Source organism: Tasmannia lanceolata, unplaced genomic scaffold (genome assembly GCF_043159265.1).
Source record: "Tasmannia lanceolata isolate RefF3 unplaced genomic scaffold, GAP_Taslan_0.1 ptg000013l, whole genome shotgun sequence".
Lineage (NCBI taxonomy): Eukaryota > Viridiplantae > Streptophyta > Magnoliopsida > Canellales > Winteraceae > Tasmannia > Tasmannia lanceolata.
In genome coordinates, this window is record NW_027518690.1 from 23,501,044 (window position 1) to 23,524,228 (window position 23,185).

General features: G+C 39.9%; 1 protein-coding gene across 1 annotated transcript in view; it reads right to left on the reverse strand.

Annotated features, from left to right (window-relative positions):
- Nucleotides 1-22,069, reverse strand: part of LOC143891087 (uncharacterized) — a 104,807-nt gene extending 82,738 nt beyond the window's left edge. The window contains exon 1 of the mRNA XM_077395737.1: nucleotides 21,781-22,069. The gene's annotated coding sequence lies outside the window, so the exon portion shown is untranslated. The remainder of the gene's footprint in view (nucleotides 1-21,780) is intronic.
- Nucleotides 22,070-23,185: the final 1,116 nt, after the last annotated feature.

A 23,185-nucleotide genomic window follows, 5' to 3' on the forward strand; every position in this document is an offset into this window, starting at 1 on the left:
AAGACAAATCACGAAGAGCCACTCAGGAAGCAAGGGTCCATGGTGTACGTGAATGTTAGACCACGAAGAGCCTTGGGAATCAACGGGTATTGTTGAGAATTGATTTTTTTTGAATGATTTTTTTTTAGACTAATTGCCTCTTGCCGAGGAAATTGGGAGTACGAGTTCCTTGATGAGGACCGGACTCGGGTGACTTGACAAGGTTCTCCAAGTATTGACCCTTCTTTAATAGGTGAAAAGCACTCTGCTGAGGTTTTGAAGGTTACGGGAGCAAATCCTAGACTCCGCTGGGAAAATTGATTTTCTTTGGAAGTTGACTCTTTTAGAAAGAGGGTTCATTTGAGGAGTTTAGAGATTTGGCATGAGATGTGCTCGCATTTCTCTTATCTCAATTTGTTGTAAACATTGGCACTGATTGCCTTTGTGTGTTTAATATCTTTTATGACGCAACGTCATAAAAGATGCCCCTAGTGTGTTATGATTCCATGACAAAAGTCTTAAGAAAAGTAGAATAGGGTAGGTAGGAAAATTTGGGTTTGCATGGGCTCTTTCTTTGGAATAAAGATAGGATGATGGCTGAGCCAGAAAAATTTCTTATTCTATTGACCATTATTTGAGGTTCACTCTTTCCACTACCTACTGCTTGAAATTTGTCATCTTCATCATGTCAGAACATGATATTTCTTGCCTCTCTCTGATACTTAAACCAGGGTCTATTCACCTTTTTTTTAAGAAGGTATACACCCATTCTTCCAGTGCCAGACGACTTGGACCTTGAAATAAAACAAATATGAATGAGGAACAGACTTTCAAGGACTCTATTAAAGAAGACGTACATTATTCGAAGGACTCGCTCACTTTTGATTCGCCCATAGACCTGATGTGTTTTTTTTTATAGTAAGGTTAGCCACTCTCAAAGTAATTTCGAAAACCATGTCAAGAGGCATTAATTTCCTCCATCAGGATTTCCGTCATGGTTACTACACCTTAGTCTTAATGCCCCTGGTTTAGAAAGGTGTCAAAGTAAGTCTCACGGACACTACTCGGATTCCAAGATCCTGCCCTGTGTAGTGATTGTTTCTCCATCTCTTCGAATCTCCTCTGATAGGAACTCATGATTATTGCATTCCAGGTTTCTGGTCTAGCAAACCATTTGCCACAGCTTTTGCCTGGAATTCTCACACTATTCAAACGTCAGAGTTCTTCATAATCAAGGAACGCCTTCCATGTCTTATCAACTCACGTTTTGGGAAGTCTTTGCCCTCGACTGGATTGCTTCTTCAATTTTCAACCCATCAGACCGCTACCCTCACTTTCGCATAAGCCAACCCCTTTAGTTGTTGACTTAGCAAATGCATGACTCTCAGTTTTGTCTAGGCCGCCTTTTCGGGTTTTCAACCTTGTGAGTCTTCAGACTCTCGTTCTTTTCTTTTCTTTCTGTTTTTGTTTCATACGCTTTGAACCCTTGCTTGTTTTACCAGAAGGACTTTCTAGGTAGGCTTGGGTTCAAGTAGGATGGATATCTAAGGTTCTAAAGATTTGGACCGAATCTGGTCTAGCCAGACTACCTACGTACCCCAAAAATGGAGAATCAGATCCGCGTAGTTTGCTTTAAGGTTTAACAAAGAATGGTTTAGCTTTTTAGCATCAAAATTTTGGAAGGGGGATGATTTAGCTTTTATCCCAAAGGTTAACCGAACCTGAGTTGATCAGGTTGCCTACGTACCCCTGAAGAGCTGGAGATCAGGTCCGACGTAGTTCGGGTGCATAAAATGCCCCGGGTTTTTATAATGTGGTTGGAAGAAATATTTAGTTTTAGCTTTTGGCTCAAAAATTTGCAAGCGGTTTTTCTGACGTTAGGATTTTGGCTATAACGGCTCAAACATCCAAGGGTGGCCTCCTGGTGTTTTGACATACAAGCTTTTGAATGTTTAAGGTTCAAGACTTTGAATGTTTTTGTCGAGTAGTCTGCCGGTATTTGCAAGCAAGACTTCAACCACGATGCTCCACTTAAACTTATGCGCTTCTTGAATATCTTGAATTTATTCTCAAGGTTATACAGCTCTCGATAGTCTCCAAATGTTGGAGACAATTCTGATATTCAATCTATCTCATAGACTCCATCACTTGGGTCTTTGATTTTTCTAAGATGTTGTCTTAGGGACACATTCCCTTCTCCTTCTTGTCTTTCTCTTATATTCTTTTTTTATTTTAGACATTAGAAATGCCCGTACTCTTGAAGTATTCCACCTCGGAATCTCATTGAAAACATGTAGCCCAAGTGCTCTTTTTGGACTCAAATTGATGACATCATTTTCTGAAAGTCTTCTCTAAACTTCTCATTAGCTCAACTGGATGTCTGATGCTTCACTCTCCTGAATTTTGCTTTTCGACTGATATCTAAAGCCGATAGAGTCTTGCTCTGCACAACAACAGGGCGTTCACCCGGTTTATCCTTATAGGATCAAGCAAGACTACCTTGAACCCCTATAAACAGGTTTATCAATTTCTCGCTCTCCTCGGGAGATAAAGTTTTGCCAATCCATCTTTCCTGAGCTTTGGATTTCGATACCATTATCAACAGCATCGATTTCTTCTTTAAGTGGCTATGCTCGACGCTCTTCCTCTCGTCGGACCATCTTTCAGATCTCGGGGAGAATTTCGTCTGCATCCTCATTCGAGAAGGGTGTCTTTAGTCATTTTAAACATTAGATCTAAGAATGAATCATAAAAATATAGATGACGCTGGAATCAAGTATTTATTTCAAACGAAATTTCAAGTACATTGATGACTTTTTTTTTACGCTCCTCAATGGGCTCTACATTGAATTTAACAAAAGACAACACACCGACTCCGAAGGAACAAGACTAACAAACATGACTTCTCTTTTTTTTTCTTTTTTTTTGACATCGACACAATAAGACTCAACAATTTTGAGAGAGAAAAGTTGGTGTACACTCAATGAAACATAAACAACACATGACACTTCTTCGATGGTAAATGAACTGGCATTGAAAGGTTATGGGTGGCACTCCTTCCTCCATGATGTCCATAACTAGGGGTTCAGCCCTGGTGTAGGTCCTATTTACCCTGCTTCAAGCTGATCTTCAATAACTGGTATCGGTAACGATCTCGCTGGCATATAACTACCTCCTGACATTTCTAGCTCTGACATTCCCAAATTTGCAGCCGAAGTACCTCCTTGTTCAAATGTTGGATGAATGATGACAGATGGATCTTCAAAAGGCTCAACTATCAAGTTAGCTTTTGTAGCAGTTGAGAGAATTGCAACATGTCTAGGTGAAGGATTCTGAGTAGCATTAAACCGGGGCCAAATGGGACGGTCCCTATCTATGAAGTCCTGGATTGCAAATCTGAGGGAACGGCAACGATTGGTGATGTGACCAGGGCCTTGGTGATATTCACAGAATTCGTCCTTGTTGTAGAACCTTGGAAGAACCTTAGGAGGTGGCTTTGGAGCCATGAGTCTCAACTTCCCATCCTTAACAAGTTTCTTGAGAATGACCGCTGGAGGTCTCGGTAGTGGAGTGAACTTCTTCTTAGGCATGCATGCTGATTTCTCATCTCCTTGACCAGACTTTTGCACGACAGCCTGAGATACTCGATGAGATGACTCAATATCACTGATCTTTATAGAATTGACAACTGGTTTGCTGTCATTCTTTAATTTTTTCATGCTTTGGTGATCAATGGTCAACTTTTCTATCTCTTTAACACGCTCTTTCACCTTTCCTACTGAAATGAGAGATGGGAGACACTTCTCTTCGACATGTTGCTTGCCCTGAGAATTATCAATATATGATACCGGGACTGAGACAGGAATAGGGATCATAGGAGATAGCTTCTTAACCTCGTCAGCAAATTCTTTCTCCTTTCCTACGACAGTGGGAGGTGTAAAACACTTCTCTTCAGTAAGTTGTTCTTCTTCAGAATCCCCAAAATGTGCTATCATAGCCTTGATAGGATCAAGGGTCACAGGAGGATGATTTCGGACTACAGAGTCCTCAGAAATCACGGATTTACCTTCATCTTTTGTTTTCAAAAATGCCACTTCCTCCTTCACACTGGACATTTCTCTAGATACTTTCCCTAGAAATTCTATCACTTCGAAAATCATGAATTTCCCATCATCTTTTGTCTTCAGAAGGGCCACTCCTCCTTCACACTTGACATTTCTTTAGATACTTCCTTCAGAACTTCTACCACTCCCGCTAGGATGTCCATAGGTACAGCCATTTTATCTGGGTAAAATAAAAGGAAACCGATGCAACAGATGAATGAGGTCAATTAGGTCTGACTCCTGTTATGGAAATGACAAACACTAACTTTAGTGGGAAGCAATCTCGTTGAATGTTATACACAAGTTGAAACAAGAGATAATACAAACACATCTCTCCCTTGGGTAAGAACTAACAGCATAACAATTGTAAGAAGGGTCATGGTAGGATAAACACATGATTTATCAATATCGCTAAAGAATAGTAATCACACTGAAAAGGTGTTGGGTAAAATCCGGCAGCATGACACCCTTGAAAAAGGATTGTGGTAAGGTAAAATCATGGTTTATCAACTAACCTAAAAGGATAGCAATCACACTGAAAGTGTATTGGATAAAATTTGGTAGCATGACGGCTACAAAAAGAAATCCTCACAAGTCATCATAAGGGTATGTGAATAGTCTCTGTAGTATAAGGCCCTCAGCAAGGATATTTGTACCCAAACGATGGTGGGTGGCAAGACGGACTCATGAGCGATAAATGGAATATTGTCATCAGAGAGATATAATCAAATGAAGGACTGACCATGAACGACGACATTTAGAGATGGGTTGAATTTTCAACCAAAAGACCGAAGGATAGAACATGGCCGTAAGAATGATGATTAAAGGCCACCGATCTAATCATATTCCAAAAGATGAATGGATATGGATAATTGATTAGATTAGGAAGGAAAACCTAACCAAGAAGCAAACCCTAATCTAATAATATAAATACACGATGGAAAACATGGATCAACATTATGAACAATAGATCAAGGGATAGATTATGGATAAAGAGCCAATAATCTAATGATTATCCACAAAATGGATAAATAGAAAGAATTGATAGATTAGGAAAAAGAACCTAACTAAGAAGTCGTAATCTAATAATGTATATGTAGTATAGGAATCAATGATACAAGGTATAATCAAGTTTTATGATCAACGGATCATGGAATAGACTATGGTCATAATGGTGGTAAGTAAAAGCCATTGACCAGATTTATATCGGAAATATGAATTGATATAATTGATTGAATTAGATAGGGAATCTCCACAAAATAAGAAGGCCCTAATCTAATAACCAATAGATATAGATATATATACAGATATATCCTAACCAGGGGCACCAACCCTAAATATAATCTAGCAGAGTCAAGACACTTGACTCAAGACAGATATGTGAGTATACTAGGACTGCGTTGTAGCCAAATAAAGTGAACTACAATAATCTATAGATAGGACATGGCTCCTAAATCTAGGCTTCACATGTGTAAGCAACACATATGTTCGTCCCTATATGAATGCAATACATATATAAGCACATGCAACACCTACTTGGATTTTAAATTAAGTCGGCAAATATATTCATGTACATAATATATGTAAGATGAAAGTAGGGCCCGGGACTCAATCAATCAGGCACTATGCATATGATCCATACTTTAAATGTATAACACAAGTACACTAAGTGTCATACATAATATGCTTCATTGCTCACCGGCTGCTGTAAACACAAGTACACCGAGTGTTTATGACTGCAGCACTGGCGCATAGCTTGGAAATAGATACAACAGCACCATCAGGGTAATGACATCCCATCTGGCACGCACTGTATCTGTCCCGTGAAGCCAATAAAAATATCAATAAAAGAAAATAAAAACATGATGATGTATGCTGTGCAGTGTGTGAATTTCTTATTTTATGCACCTATTTGGTGCCCCTGGATTTCTAAGCGACTAAGTTCCATTTATAATGATTTTGGCCCAAATTTCTTCAAAATTAGTAAAACATGGCATTTTAACAGAGTTAGGCAATATCTGGAAAGACCCCCAGCAGAGTCGCCAGCCTGTGGACCTCGATCCTAGAGAGGCGGGGGACGAGCCCACGAAAGTCTTTAGATCATCCACGTGAAGGAGAGCTCTACCAAGAAACTCTCAAAAAGGTGCCTCTCACAGCATGAGTGGCGATGAAAGGTGAGATACCTCTTGATTCGGGGACTAGCCTGGATTCGAGACGTACCTTAAACAAAGAAGAGTCGCCATCCAAGGAAGTAGGCCCTGGATCCCATACTATGCTCTGTTGCAATGGATAACCAGAGATATAAAAGAAGGTTCGTGCCTGGTTACGAATTTGGAAGGTCCGAAGAGCACCTCATCCGCCCAAGTGCAAGCACCTGGTCTCTTATGCCATTTATTTATGGATTTTGAAGAGTTTTGGGCAAAAGTCATGTGAAATGAGAACATATATCTCCGAGAAGACGTCTATCTAATCATGCATGTCTCGGAGATGAATAATAAGCACACACAAAAGAAATGAAAGGAATGCCACCTAAGAATAGCTAGGTTATGAGTGTCATGCCTAATTGGTGTCTAAGTTCTGAGGAGCAAACACAGGCGTGCTACAGCTAAAGGTATAAGGTTTGTACATAAAAGTAAGAAAACACAACAAAACATACAACACAACTCGACTCAACACACGACTCAACATGACAAATCCTAGACTCTAATGTGATACTTGACTCGGACCAGGATGACCATCCATCCCAACTGCTCTACATATCCCGGCCTCGGGAAGAATCAGAGTCGACGTAGTTCGGTTACCTATTCTAAACTACGATGCCTAACCATCTAAGACCGCTTATCTTAGACTCGATTAACTATACCCGACTAGTTTTTAAAGCTTTTTGTACGATTGCTTAAGTTCAAGTGAATTGTAATTTTTAGGACTCCCTATATGCCCTAACTAATGCAAGTTAGTTAGCCTTAAGCTAATGCAGGTGATTCCTATATCCTATGTGTAAATAGGCTGTGTGTCCTATGGAAAACCATGGGTAAACTAAGTGTTTTCTAGTCTAGCCATCGACTCGACTAAGTGTCTAACCGACCACGCCTTGAGGCCTCTTAACTCTAGGGACACTCACACAACAAGACACACAAAGCATCAACACAACCAGGACAAACTCCTAACTCTAAGACACCCCAAACTTCTAAGACAGACTCCTAACTCTCAGGGAAGATTTATTTGAAAAGGTTTTGAAGAATTTTTGTATTTTTAGAAGGTTTGAAATGTTTATTTTTAAAGGTTTGGCTGGACTTGGGATATGGATCCCAAGCTGCACTACGTCCCTCGTGAAAGAGGATCAAGCCAACGTAGTTCGGAACAGACTTTCCTAACTACACTCCTAATGACTCAAGACTTTTGAGAATGTTTTGAAATTTTCAGATGTTTTCAAATATTTTTGATGTTTTTTTACACAAGCGGACAGAATCCTAAGGGTAGGACAGACTCCTGATATCTCGTAAATGTTGGACAGCATCCTATGCTTTGAGGGGGAATTGGACAGAATCACGACTCGGCAAGGGTTGGACAGCATCCTATACCTTGCAGGAGTGGATAAAATCACATGACTTGATGAAAGGGTGGATAGAATCCTAACCCCTATGTTGATAGGACAAACTCCTGAAAGAAGGACTGACTCTCTAGCTAAGGACAGACTCCTATGCTAATGGACTGGCTCTCAGACTAGTGACTCTAAGAAGGGGTGCTATCTAGACAAAGCATGTCTTCTAGAGAAAGGGGAGACAAGGAGGGGTGTTAATAAGACTAGGCAAGTCTCCTAAAATAGAGGTCGGCTCCAAGTATCCTTATCATTGCCCCTGCAATGATAGATTGGATTAGGCAACTAATGGACCGAGTTGGTCTTCAACTAATAGGGGGTACAACTCGTTAGACTTGGGTAGTTTTCTAAAGGGTTGACTCACTCATGAGACAAAAACCTGTCTCCAAATGATACGACTTTCTCTTCTGAGACATAGCTTGTCTCCTAAAAGGGGGCTCTAGATGATTCTTTCATCGCCCTTGGAATGAGGAAAGACCTAATGCCTGAGAATGTCTAAAAGACTGGGCTAGTCTTCTAAATAAAAGAGGGGAGTGCTAATGAGACTGTTCAAGTCCCCTAAGGATGGGCTTGGGCTAATGCCTTCATCGCCCATTCACAATGAAGGAGGCTACTACTATCTAAGAAGTTCTCAAAAAGGCTAGGGTGGTAAAAGGATTTAGCAAACCTCAGAGAAGAAATGAAAAGGAGAAACTGACACTAAGCATAAATTACTGAAAATCACCTTGAATTCCAATGATGATATTCACAACAATATGAGAACTCACAATGCTAAAATATTACCGAACACCAACATACATCCAAGGGAGGTGACTTATACAAGCCCAAACTCATTAGCACTACTACAAAAAAAATGGATAAGGTATAACTACTAAGACATACAATGGATATTGGATTAAAAAATGTCTACATGTACATCTTGTTAATTAAATCACTATGATTTTCCAAAATTCCTAAAATATGAACACCTGTTTAAGCCTCCATCTTGTGAACAAAATCAACCTAAAGTAGAAAATAACAATTGACTAAAAAAAACTCAACTCAATCTGCTATCAGAATTTAATCTTGTACTAACTGATCATTATAGAATTGACATAATCCCATTATCTCAAATGAAAACATGAATCAATTTGCTCTTTACTATATCTTAAAAATCAAACATTTTAATGGTCTCCACAAACAGATTAAGAAGAAAACAGGGATATACTCTACTCTGATAACACTAATATCAATGCACCAAAGTATAAATGAGACTATCATCTTATCTTACAGTATAAAGGCAGTATAAAGGAACAATAATCTTTATTCACTTATCTATTCGATTGACAAGAAACTTTATTATTCATGCTATCTAAAATATTCAGGTATCCTTTAATCATATAACATAAATAGTACCAGCAGATTTACTCTTTAATCACAACAAATGTTTTAGGAATTCATCTTGTGCGAACAAAATTGGATCCTCTAATATACTGTTTTGAGATGATAAGCAAAATTAGTGCTATGGAACTATTAAAGCCTAGTGGAACTGATATTATTCTCCATCAATGAGTAAGAGAAACAGACATATACCCAAACATAATTATACTGATATATTCATCTAAAAAGAAATGAAGCAGGATTTTATTTTGGCTGATAAAAAAAAATGACATTGCTCATTAAGGGTCTTACCAAACTTGACAAAAAACAAAGACTCATCTAATTTCAAATATAGTAATGCTAACATCAATGGTTTCATTAATAAAAGTGAATAGAATGCAAACAATACACAGTATAGTGTTTAAAAGATTTGTCAGATGAAAACTATAACTACAAAGGTATTCATGAAAACTTAACAAATGAAAAAGGCAATCTAAAATTGTACATCTACCAATATATGGTTGGGAATTGAGAAAAATAATAATAATAATATTACCATGTTTTTTCACAACAGTATTTCCAAGTTTCAATATAAGTATAGCAGCCCAAAACTTAGCTATGTGTATGCCATTCCCTTAGAGTAATTTGAACCACCATCCATAAAAGTTAATTATCTATGCTGTAATAACTATATTAAAGCTTCCTTTTTTTAGACTCTAAAAAAAATGTCCAATCAAATTTAGTAAGTATTCATATTTTCATTCAAAATATGTAACTGTATGTGAATATGGTTTTTGGTTTAAATCTGAACTAATAATGTACAGAATCTTTACTTGATCAAAGATAATAGTGACATAAAAGTAAAAAATAAAAAAACAACACTATGCTACCACTTAAGCTAGATTAGAGCTAAAACAAAGATAAAACTATGCAACTTCAGCTCACAAAATGATACAAATCTATCCTCCCTAATTTCACAACTATCAACTACAATTTCATTACCTAAAAAACATGTCAGCCACCAATATTTAACCATTATCAGTACCACTAATTATCAAGTCACTGAGACACGTTATGATCTGAACACCTTCAATATTCAAGCAACTTACTAAATGGCATTAATTGAAACGAGTGGCATAAACCCATTTGAAAGTGTGGGACATGATCCCGCGAGAGGGGCGTGGGGCGCGAGCCGCCGCGCGCTCTCCTTTGGTCTCTCGTTCCCACGCGATTGGCGTGTGCATTTTAATATTGATTTGAATTCGTCTTTCCTGTGGACTTGGGATCACTAAGGCAATCCGAATTCCACACGAAAGAGACTGACAGAGTCGCCACCTAGATGTGGGATCTAGGACCCATAATTAACCAGAAATCTAGACTCGCTACCTGGTTACGAGAATGGAAGGTATGGGGAGTTATCCACCACATGCACCATTCTTGTCCGATAATCGGTCTTCGATTCCAAAAGCTAACTCTTTTAAATTTATTTTAAATGGCTCATTCAACTCTATGTTAATGTGCGAACTAAGTGACATGCATCATAGAATCTAATTTCAATGTGAATCCTAGATGTGTATCTTGATTTATTAATTTGTCTGGATTCATTCTAAGTGAAAGTTCTCCTAGAATTCTAATTTCATGGATAACCCTAACTGATTTGATTAAGTATTTACAAGAAAATTAATATACAAAACACCACAATTTGTTGTGGTGCCGACTCGCGGTTGGTATGCCATCTGACATCCAAGCTGCCTACGTACCCAAGCCTCACTGGGATCAGAGTCGACGTAGTTCGGTGCACCTAAGCTAAGCTACTTATGCCTAACTCAACTAGGACACCGACTTAAACGGATTTGACTGTTTCAACAGTTTTAAAAGTAGTTATTTAATTCAAGTTGAGGATTTTATTATCTTAGGATTTCATCTAAGATGCTGTATGATTCTTATCTAAATGCAAGTTGTTCCTTAGACTAATGCAGGTTTGCCTACACCCTAGTTTACTAGGCTTGTCTTAAGGAAAGATTGGGTGACTAGTGTAACTAGACCTATGGTATGGTTGCTATTCATAGCAAGCATCCGTGATGAGGCTGGACTCCTAACTCTAGGACTCCCTAAAACCTAGGACACGGCACGACACCAGTGTTCCTAAATTGGGCTCTAATGGTTCTTAGATTGGAAACCATAATCCAATGGTTCCGAAAGACACAAGATAAATCGATTTAAGTTCTCGAGGTTAATGAGTTTCAGATTTCGAAGATTTTCAGTTTCTAGACATTTAAGGATTACCAATGGTTCTAGGGTTCACCAATTTCGGCCTTGAATGGCATCCAAAGGAGGGAATCGTGCGCTCTTTCCTTGTGCAATTTAATACTTAGGTTATAGCATCTTATTGCCTGGCAGAATCTCAGGATTTCCGTGGACAATGACCTCGGAGCCAACAACATGCTATAACTTAAATATTCAAATTGTCAAAGATCAAGTTGCAATTGGGATACGATTATGGATGCACTGGCCATTTTTCCAGGAAAATCTAAAGATCCTAAAATTTCTGTTTCAATGGATTAAGGAGTGAACATGTGACAGAATTTTAAAGTTCTTTAGGAATTTTTATATGATTTTCAATTAATTTCGAATTTTCCATGGATTTTATCAATTTTAAGCATATGAGCGGTTTTACAAGTGAAATTGTTGCAAATAAATTCGAAATGATTTGAAATTTCTACAGCAGCAAGATGAAAATGTATGTAGCTTACAGGATGAGTTTTGCATATTTTTACATTAAATTCACATTTAATCTTGATTAAACCATTAAATGTCCAGATTGCACAATTAACACATAAACTAGTAGAAATATAACTCTAAATTCTATGAAATTTCTACAGAAATACTATATGAATCAAAATAGCATGCAGTGAGATTTTCATGAATTTTAGAAATTATTTACTACCAATTTCGGATTTTACAATTTCCAGACCAGATTATAAATTAACACTACATCCCATATTAAAACAGATCCAAATAACACGACACTTTTACAGTAACAAGTAATATGGAAGATAAGACTACTGTAAAAATTTTATGAATTTTAATGATGATCTGATGTTAGTAAAAATTCTCCTAAAATCTGATAAGTTTCAAAGAAAATATTAAATAATATACCAAATAAATTCCAAAAATCTTTATAAATTCATGGTAAAATGAATCAATAACATATTATATTCCCACGAAATTTCATTAATTTTAGAATCTGTTTGGTATATAATTTAATTTTTCTTCGTCAAAAGATGTTTTTTGAAGAGTTTTCCATTTTTAAAACACAATTTGCGGAAAAAATCAGAAAAATTCGGAAAAATACAGAAATATTTTGAGAACAATGCACCTACCTGTGGTGAAGATCTCCGCCCAATCCAAAAAAATATAAAAAATCCTGCCGCCGCCGATCCGCTCCGCCGTCTTTCGCTTTCTCTGGAGTGTTTAGAGGGAGTGATTGAGGGAGTGAAGAGATAATGGAAGAAGAATATTAGGGAGAGGGATGGAAGAATATATTGAGGAAAGGGATTGGAGGGAGTGATTAGAAGAGATAATGGAAGAGAAAGAGATAATGGAAGATAAATCTCTCTTTTTTTCTTTTATGGATGGGAAGGAAGATATATATAGGGAGAGAAAGAGAGAGAGAGAGATATGTTGGTGGAGAGCTCATCATGTTGTCCCTCTTAGTGGAGAATCCATCATTATTGTTCTTAGTGGAGGGCCCATCATGTTTCTTAGTGGAGAATCCATCATTATTGTTCTTAGTGGAGGGCCCATCATGTTTCTTAGTGGAGAATCCATCATTATTGTTCTTAGTGGAGGGCCCATCATGTTTCTTAGTGGAGAATCCATCATTATTGTTCTTAGTGGAGGGCCCATCATGTTGTCTTAGTGGAGAGCTACCATCATTGCTCTTCATAAGAGGCCTCACAAGAGGCCCCATTGAGGCCCCACAACGCGGGCCCCACAACGTGGGCCCCACAACGCGGGCCCCACAACGTGGGCCCCACAATGTGGGCCCCCGGTTGATTCAATTTTAAACAAATGTTCAATGCGGGCCCACCAAACGGGTACAAATTCTCCCTTGCTCGGATTCTCACGAATAACCCTTCTCCGCACTTTAGCGGAAAAAATCAGAACAATGCAGAAATGACCAGAAAGATTTGAGAAAGCGTAAGGGACGAACACCGGAATAGAAAACATTGAAAAATTGACAGCGAAACCCTAATTTCTTTTTTAATCAAAGCAGAGCAAAATGGGGTGTCTACAGATGCCCCTCTTTGGTAGAGATGACGTAGTCATCGAATACCAAAGTCAAAATGACAGAACCATTTTGCGTAGCTTTAATCGACAAAAGACTCTACGGAACCTAGACGCAAGCATTTACTACCTAATGTAAAACCCAAAACGAAGTCCTAGAATTGGAATGTAGTAAAAAAATCCCGCTGCGGTGCCGCTCGACATCACATTTATATGATGTTCAAAGAGAAAAGACCATTTTTGAATGGACTCAGAATGAAATACCATATTTTTACGGCTTCCAAGGAAATGAGACATCACATTTGTATGATGCTCAAAGAGAGTAAGAGACCATAGTTGTATGGACCTGAAGAGAATGGAATACCGTATTTTTACGGAGTTCCAAAGAAATGAGGTATCATATTTGTATGATGCTCAAAGAGAATAAGAGAACATTTTTGAATGGACTCAGAAGAGAATGGAATACCGTATTTTTACGGAGTTCCAAAGAAATGAGGTATCATATTTGTATGATGCTCAAAGAGAATAAGAGAACATTTTTGAATGGACTCAGAAGAGAATGGAATACCGTATTTTTTACGGAGTTCCAAGGAAATGAGGTATCATATTTGTATGATGCTCAAAGAGAATAAGAGAACATTTTTGAATGGACTCAGAAGAGAATGGAATACCGTATTTTTTACGGAGTTCCAAGGAAATGAGGTATCATATTTGTATGATGCTCAAAGAGAATAAGAGAACATTTTTGAATGGACTCAGAAGAGAATGGAATACCGTATTTTTACGGAGTTCCAAGGAAATGAGGTATCATATTTGTATGATGCTCAAAGGGAATAAGAGAACATTTTTTAATGGACTCAGAATGAAATACCGTATTTTTACGGCTTCAATCTTCGGTTGAGATTAATGAATTTAGAGGTTTTTTTATGAATTTGAATTTGACGTAGAATTGGATTTGATGAATTTGGGGAATTTGAATTTGACGTAGGATTGGAGTTGATGAATTTTGGGATTTTGAATTTTGACGTAGAATTGGACTTGATGAATTTTGGGAATTTGAATTTAACGTAGAATTGGATTTGATGAATTACGGAATTCCAAGGAAATGAGGTATCATATTTGTATGATGCTCAAAGAGAATAAGAGAACATTTTTGAATGGACTCAGAAGAAAATGGAATACCGTATTTTTACGGAGTTCCAAGGAAATGAGATATCATATTTGTATGATGTTCAAAGAAAGAAGACCACTTTCAAATGGACTCAGAGAGTATATGATAACAGAGATTATCAGGAAAGGGGGAACTGGAATCTCCAATTAACAATTTTGGAAGCAAATGATTCAATACCACCATGCAGCAAAGGTCTTTCAAGGCTTGAATATGAGATGCCACTTTATTAGCAACCTGCCCCAGTTTAAGGCCTTCTAACCTTCTTCTATTCATTGACCAGAGATCATTCTTGCAACGATTTTTCACCATTCGTGACAGTCGCACCTTTTCCAAGTTTCTCGGAATCCGTTAATGAACCTGCCTTCAGAGTGATTGCACCCTACAACAATTCTTTAAAATAGCATTTGTAAATTTTTCTAAAAATAGAACCACAGACATTGGTAATAAAAAGACAAAATAAGAAAGATTACTCAAGTGATCTCGTGATGCTTCTGACTTATCAGTATTTTCTTTTGGGTTAGGTTAGCCTCTTTTAAAGAATGTTTCTCCACTGATAAACATCTTCACTTATTTTTTAAGACAGTGATACTTCATATATCCTTCTATCAACTTTCGGATTGTTTTGAAATTAATGCCCTTAGTTTCGGGAATCATTGTTATTTTTGCCTGACCTACTGAGAGTTCAGAGGTCGATGTAATTCTTCTGGCGTGAACCCCATCTTACCACGACCAAGTATTCCTTTTTAGATTTTCAACTTGGCGGACCGTTCAACCTTAACTTTTGCCTGAATCGCCTTTTAGGTTTTCAACTCAGCAGGCTACCCCCTTAACTTTTGCCTAAGCTGCCTTTTCAGGTTTTCAACTTAGCAGAGGAATGATCCTGAATTTTGCCTAGATCGCCTTTTCAGGTTTTCAATCTAGCGGATTTTCAAGCTCCATTTTTTTTTTTTTTTTTTTTTTTTGAACACCAAAAGGACTTTACAGGTGAGGTAGAGCTTTTCAAAGAATGGCTTAAGGTTTTGCAAGAGTTTCGACCGAACCTGTGAACAGGTTGCCTACGTATCCCAGTGTAGGAATCAGGTCATGCGTAGTTCAGGGGAATGCCCCTAGTACATTGGGTTTTGAAGGAAAATTTTATGTAGGCTCGAAAGGGTTTGCAAAAGGTTATATATTTTTTGATTTTGGGTTATGAATTTGGGTTTTATTCGGCCAAAAGACGGCCTTCTGGTGTTCAAGCATAGAACCTCTTGAGTTGATCAAGATTTGTTGGTTCCGGCAATATTTCTCCATTTAAATTACGGAGCTTGACGGCTTTTCCGGGTAAGATTTGGTCCACGATGTATGGCCCTGACCAATTAGGCTTGAATTTGCCTCTTGGGTCAAGCACTGGTGCTCGATTTTCTTTTAGAACAAGATTGCCTTCTTCGAGATCTCTGATTTTAACCTTTTTATTAAAAGCCCGGGCTATTCTGCGCTGATAACCCTGCACATGGTAAAGTGCTTTTAACCTCTTTTCATCTAGCATGTTCAGCTCTTTATATCTGGCGTCTGCCCATTCATTTTCTGGCAACTTGACTTCAGTCAATACTCGGAGCGAAGGTACACGGATCTCCACAGGTAGCACTGCTTCCATACCATAAACAAGAGAGTAAGGGGTTGCCCCAGTTGAAGCTCTAATTGATGTTCTGTAAGCCCACAATGCGTACGGCAACTTATTCGACCAATCCTTATAAGTTTCTGACATCTTGCTAATGATAGTCTTGACATTTTTGTTTGCAGCTTCCACCGCTCCATTTGTCTGCGGCCGATAAGGTGAAGATTTATGATGCTTAATCTTAAACTCTTCGCAAAGAGTGATAACTTCTTTCTTGAAATGAGATCCGTTATCTGAGATAAGTTCATGGGGAATTCCATATCTGCATATGATGTTGGTTCGTATGAATTTAGCAACTGATGCGGATGTAAGCTTTGCATAAGAAGCGGCCTCAACCCACTTAGTGAAGTAGTCAATTCCAACGAGTATGTACTCGTGACCACTAGATGACTTAGGGGAAATCTTGCCAATTATGTCAATTCCCCATACCGAAAACGGCCAAGGAGAAGTAAGAGAATGCAATTCGGTAGGTGGTACATGAATGAGATTCGCATGTATCTGACATTTATAGCATTTCTTCACAAATGTGTGACAATCTGCTTCCAATGTTGGCCAATAGTACCCCAGACGTAGGATCTTCTTTGACAACATCCTCCCATTCATATGAGGTCCACACACCCCTTCATGAACATCTGCGAGAATTTCTTCTGCCTGATCTTCAGTGACACATAAGAGTTGGATTCCGTCGAAGGACCGTCGATACAGCTCTCCTCCACAAATGACAAAGTTAACTGCCAATCTCTGCAAAGTCCTTATCTCCTTATTCGACGCCTCATTGGGATGCCCCTGGCCCGAGATGTAGTTCTTTATGTCCGTATACCATGGTTTACCATCGGGACATCTTGCAGCTATCTCTATAGCATCAACATATGCAGGAGCCCATTGCTCTTGAACCGTGATGGGCCTCATCTTCATATTGTGAGGTATGTCAATCATAGAAGCTAACGTCGCTAAGGCATCGGCGAATCTATTCTTCAACCTTGGCAAATAACTGAAAGTGATGTGCTGGAATTGCTTAGCGAGAACATCCAAGTATTCATGATATGGCAGCAACTTTTCTTCTTTGGTTCTCCATTCTCCTTGGGTTTGGCAAATGATTAACATTGAATCTCCATATACGTCAAGATTCTCTATGCCTAAGGCCAACGCAGCCTCAAGCCCAACAATGCATGCTTCATACTCTGCCATATTGTTGGTGCAATTGAATTGTAACTTAACGGCAAGGGGAACATGCTCATTTCGAGGTGACACAAGCAATGCCCCTACTCCCTGTCCTGTTTGGTTTGCTGCTCCATCAAAATAGAGGGTCCAACCAGTTTCTGGATATTCATCTTCTACCATCATGATCTCTTCATCTGGGAACATCGTCTTGAAAGGCTGATTTTCTTCTTGGGGTGCTTCTGCCAATTGTTCAGCAATGGCTCGGCCCTTTACTGATTTTTGGGTTACATGGGTGATGTCAAATTCAGACAACAATAACAACCATCTGGCAGTCCTACCTGTCAGGGCTGGTTTTTCAAAGAGATATTTCAGAGGATCCATCCTTGATAGGAGCAAGACCTTATGTGATAAAAGGTAATGCCTGAGTCGCTGAGTAGCCCAAACCAAAGCTAAGCAGGTTTTTTCTAGGACAGTATACTTCTGTTCGTACTCCAACATCTTCTTACTAAGATAGTATACAGCCTTTTCATGCTTGGTTTCTGGATCTTGCTGTGCTAACATACAGCCCATTGTGGTTTCTGTTACTGACAAGTAAAGCAGCAATGGATGCCCCGGTATTACTGGTGCTACTATCGGTGGTTCAGACAAACTTTGCTTTATTTTCTCGAAGGCCTGTTGACATTCCGCCGTCCACTCTTTGGAAGAGTTTTTCTTTAATAGCTTGAAGATAGGTTCACAAGTCGAAGTCAGATGAGCGATGAATCGTCTTAGGAACTGTATCCTTCCTAGGAACCCCCGTATTTCCTTCTCGGTTCTAGGCGGCGGCATCTCCTGGATAGCCTTAATTTTCTGAGGATCCACCTCTATGCCCCTTTGACTCACCATGAATCCAAGCAACTTACCAGAGGTAACCCCGAATACACACTTGCTAGGATTCAAGCGAAGCTGGTATTTGAGTATTCTTTCAAAGAACTTCTTGAGGTTCGGGATGTGATCTCTCCTTTCCTTGGCTTTTACAATCATATCATCGACATAAACTTCGACTTCTCGGTGTATCATGTCATGGAGTAAGGCTGTAGCTGCTCTTTGATATGTTGCGCCAGCATTCTTAAGACCAAATGGCATTACCCGATAGCAATATGTCCCCCATTGTGTAATGAACGAGGTTTTAGCCATGTCTTCGGGTGCCATCTTAATTTGATTGTAGCCCGAGAAACCATCCATGAAGGATAGTAATTCATGCCCGGCCGTATTGTCTACCAGGATATCGATATGTGGTAGAGGGAAATCGTCTTTCGGACTTGCCCTGTTCAGATCTCTGAAATCTACACACATTCTCACCTTTCCATCTTTCTTCGGTACAGGTACTATATTTGCAAGCCATTCCGGATATTCCACCACTTGCAGGAACCCAGCATTCAACTGCTTAGTAACCTCTTCTTCTACTTTCAAGACCCACTCGGGCTTCATTCTCCTTAGCTTCTGCTTTTTAGGTTTAATTCCTGGTAACAAAGGTAGCTTGTGCTGAACAATGTCTTCGCTCAACCCGGGCATATCTTTGTAGGACCAGGCAAAAACTTCCTTATATTCCTTAAGTAGGTTTATTAATTCATCGCGCTCTTCAGAGGATAGAGTATTTCCAATTCGTATTTCCTGTATTAAATCTTCTGTTCCGATGTTTATAATTTTGATTTCATCTTTAAGAGGCTGGGCTCGGCGCTCCTCCTCTTGTTTGAGCATATGCTGCAATTCAAGGGGAGTTTCGTCGATCCCTTCTTCCTCGTCTGAGGAGGGAGTGTTATCATTATTAAAGTCAGAAGCAAACACAGAGACATACTGAGAATCGGATTTCATTGAATTGAAAGAAATTACATCATTATTCTTGGACTCATCCTGAACAGGCTCAGGATTCATATAGTAAATAAACTCAGAAAACGACTCGCCTGGACTAGGCACTGACACTGATTCAGTTGGCTTGACTAGACTTGACTTAGCCGTAAAATAAGATGGAAAAATATCAGAACTCCAGTTGGAAAGATTTTCTGTTGCAGGTGCAATCTGACTCTGAGGTTCAGTAAAGGTAGCATCGCCCTGAATAACCGCCACTAGCACATCTTCACAGTCAGTCTCTTCTTGCTTTTTAGAATGATCTAAAACGGGCAACTCCTGACAAACAACATCAGGCACATCTTCTTCGAACAAAGACCCCAACATATCTGGCTCAAGGCAGACTATCCAATCCTCAACAGTTTTTTCAACACAATATACCGGCGGTTCTGTTTCTGTGGTACCCGGATCCCGCGAGAGGGGTGGGGCGCGAGCCGCCTCGCACTCTCTCTTGGTCTCTCGTTTCCACGCGATTGGCGTGTGCATTTTAATGTTGATTTGAATTAATCTTTCCTGTGAACTTGGGATCACTAAGGCAATCCGAATTCCACACGAAAGAGACTGACAGAGTCGCCACCTAGATGTGGGATCTAGGACCCGTAATTAACCAGAAATCTAGACTCGCTACCTGGTTACGAGAATGGAAGGTATGGGGAGTTATCCGCCACATGCACCATTCCTGCCCGATAATCGGTCTTCGATTCCAAAAGCTAACTCTTTTAAATTTATTTTAAATGGCTCATTCAACTCTATGTTAATGTGCGAACTAAGTGACATGCATCCTATGATCTAATTTCAATGAGAATCCTAAATGTGTATCTTGATTTATTAATTTGTCTGGATTCAATCTAAGTGAAAGTTCTCCTAGAATTCTAATTTCATGGAACGTCCTAAGTGATTTGATTAAGTATTTACGAGAAAATTAATATACAAAACACCACAATTTGTTTGTGGTGCCGACTCGCGGGTGGTATGCCATCAGACATCCAAGCTGCCTACGTACCCAAGCCTTACTGGGATCAGAGTCGACGTAGTTCGGTGCACCTAAGCTAAGCTACTTATGCCTAACTCAACTAGGACACCGACCTAGACGGGATTGACTGTTTCAACAGTTTTAGGAGAAGTTATTTAATTCAAGTTGAGGATTTTATTATCTTAGGATTTCATCTAAGATGCTATATGATTCTCATCTAAATGCAAATGGTCCCTTAGACTAATGCAGGTTTGCCTACATCCTAGTTTACTAGGCTTGTCCTAGGGAAAGATTGGGTGACTAGTGTAACTAGACCTATGGCACGGTTGCTATACATAGCAAACGTCCGTGATGAGGCTGGACTCCTAACTCTAGGACTCCCTAAAACCTAAGACTCCCTAAAACTTAGGACACGACACGACACCGGTGTTCCTAAATTGGGCTCTAAGGGTCCTTACGACGGAAACCATAATCCAATGGTTCCGAGAGACACGAGATGAATCGAGATGATGAATAGTGTGAGGGAATGGGAAAGATAGAGAAAGGTGCGACTGAACTTGGGAGTGCCAAATTGCCTACGTACCCCGTGATGGGGATCAAGCCACACGTAGTTCCACTGGGGAGGTTGCTTGGATTTTGGAAAACAGGTTTGGTATTTGGATCAGGAATCGGGTTTGTATTTGAGCATTGGACTTGAGATTCAAAAACATTGATATAGCAATGGGATTTTGGAATTGGGAATTTGCATCAAAGAATTGAGCATATTGGAATCATCAAGGGTTTGAATTTTCGGAATTCAAAGTGGGCGGGCTTATGAGATTCGGCCAAATGGATTCAGACATGCGACTCGGATTGTGTTGGGATATGACTTGGTTGGATTGGGTTAATGGTTAGGGTCAAGTGAGTCGGGTCTAAGTTAGAAGCAAACCCGAGACTAGCCATGGTCTAACTAGGAGGAAGCAGGGTACAAACCAGGGTGCGGACCAGGGTGCACCAGGGTGCGAACCAGCAGGGAACCAGGGTGCGAACCAGCAGGGAACCAGGGTGCGAACCAGCAGGGGAACCAGGGTGCAACCAGCAGGGAACCTGGGTGCAACCAGCAGCGAACCTGGGTGCAACCAGGGTCTAACCAGAGTGCGAACCAGCAGGGAACCAGGGTGCGAACCAATATCGAACCAGGGTGCGAACCAGTAGGGAACCAGGGTGCAACCAGCAGGGAAGCAGGGTGCGAACCAGTAGGGAACCAGGGTGCGAACCAGTAGGGAACCAGGGTGCAACCAGCAGGGAACCAGGGTGCGAATCAGTAGGGAACCAGGGTGCAACCAGCAGGGAAGCAGGGTGCGAACCAGTAGGGAACCAGGGTGCGAACCAGTAGGGAACCAGGGTGCAACCAGCAGGGAACCAGGGTGCGAATCAGTAGGGAACCAGGGTGCAACCAGCATCGAACCTGGGTGCAACCAGCAGCGAACCTGGGTGCAACCAGGGTCTAACCAGAGGCTAACCAGGGGGAAAACAGACCCTACATGCTTCCTAACATGGTTTTTCTTTTAAAGTAAAAGATATGCATGAAAACAGACCCTACATAGAATTGAAATAAATGCCTACCTCTTTGGAAACCCACTTTGTGTTTGATTTTTCTTTGATGGTAATTCCTTGAAGATGATTCCTTGCTTGATAATGACTGCTTTTGATATATATCACCCAACGTATAAAATCACCCGATCCGGCAAGGATGGCCGAACCCTTGAAGAGATGAGGGAGAGGGATGAATTTTCTAAGAGAGGGGTTCTTTTTCTTCTTTTGGATGGTGGGATGAGAGGGTATTTATAGGAGAATGGGATAGGAGGTTAGGTGAGGTTAGGTGAGGTTAGGTAAGGTTAGGTGAGGTTAGGTGGTTAGGTGAGGTTAGGTGAGGTTAGGTGAGGTTTGGATGGTTAGGATGAGAGGAGAAGTTAGGTGAGGTTAGGTGAGGTTTGGATGGTTAGGATGAGAGGAGAGGTTAGGTGGTTTTGGATGGTTAGACCCAGGTCAAGATCTGCCATTGATCTAACGATTTACGGAAATCGGGTCTCGGAATGGAATCAGGGTTCGGGCTATGAAGTGACCCTATCTTATTTTGTCCCGATTGATGATCTCTTTGGAAACCCACTTTGTGTTTGATTTTTCTTTGATGGTAATTCCTTGAAGATGATTCCTTGCTTGATAATGACTGCTTTTGATATATATCACCCAACGTATAAAATCACCCGATCCGGCAAGGATGGCCGAACCCTTGAAGAGATGAGGGAGAGGGATGAATTTTCTAAGAGAGGGGTTCTTTTTCTTCTTTTGGATGGTGGGATGAGAGGGTATTTATAGGAGAATGGGATAGGAGGTTAGGTGAGGTTAGGTGAGGTTAGGTAAGGTTAGGTGAGGTTAGGTGGTTAGGTGAGGTTAGGTGAGGTTAGGTGAGGTTTGGATGGTTAGGATGAGAGGAGAAGTTAGGTGAGGTTAGGTGAGGTTTGGATGGTTAGGATGAGAGGAGAGGTTAGGTGGTTTTGGATGGTTAGACCCAGGTCAAGATCTGCCATTGATCTAACGATTTACGGAAATCGGGTCTCGGAATGGAATCAGGGTTCGGGCTATGAAGTGACCCTATCTTATTTTGTCCCGATTGATGATCTGTAAAGTCAGATCAAGATATTAATGACCTAAAACATATATTAGGTTATTGTTGGTTAAAGTAAAGCAAAATGTGGGTGTCTACAGATGCCCCTCTTTGGTAGAGACGACGTAGTCATCGAATACCAAAGTTAAAATGACAGAACCATTTTGCGTAACTTTAATCGACAAAGGAACCCCCTAAACACAATGCAACCTAATATAATGCAAGACCTTAGATGAAATCCTAGAATTGGAATGCAATAAAACAAACCCGCTGCGGTGCCGTTGGCAACGAGAGAAATGGGATACCATTTTCAAATGGATTTTCGGAGGGAAAGGAATATCGCTTTTAACAGCTTCAGAGGAA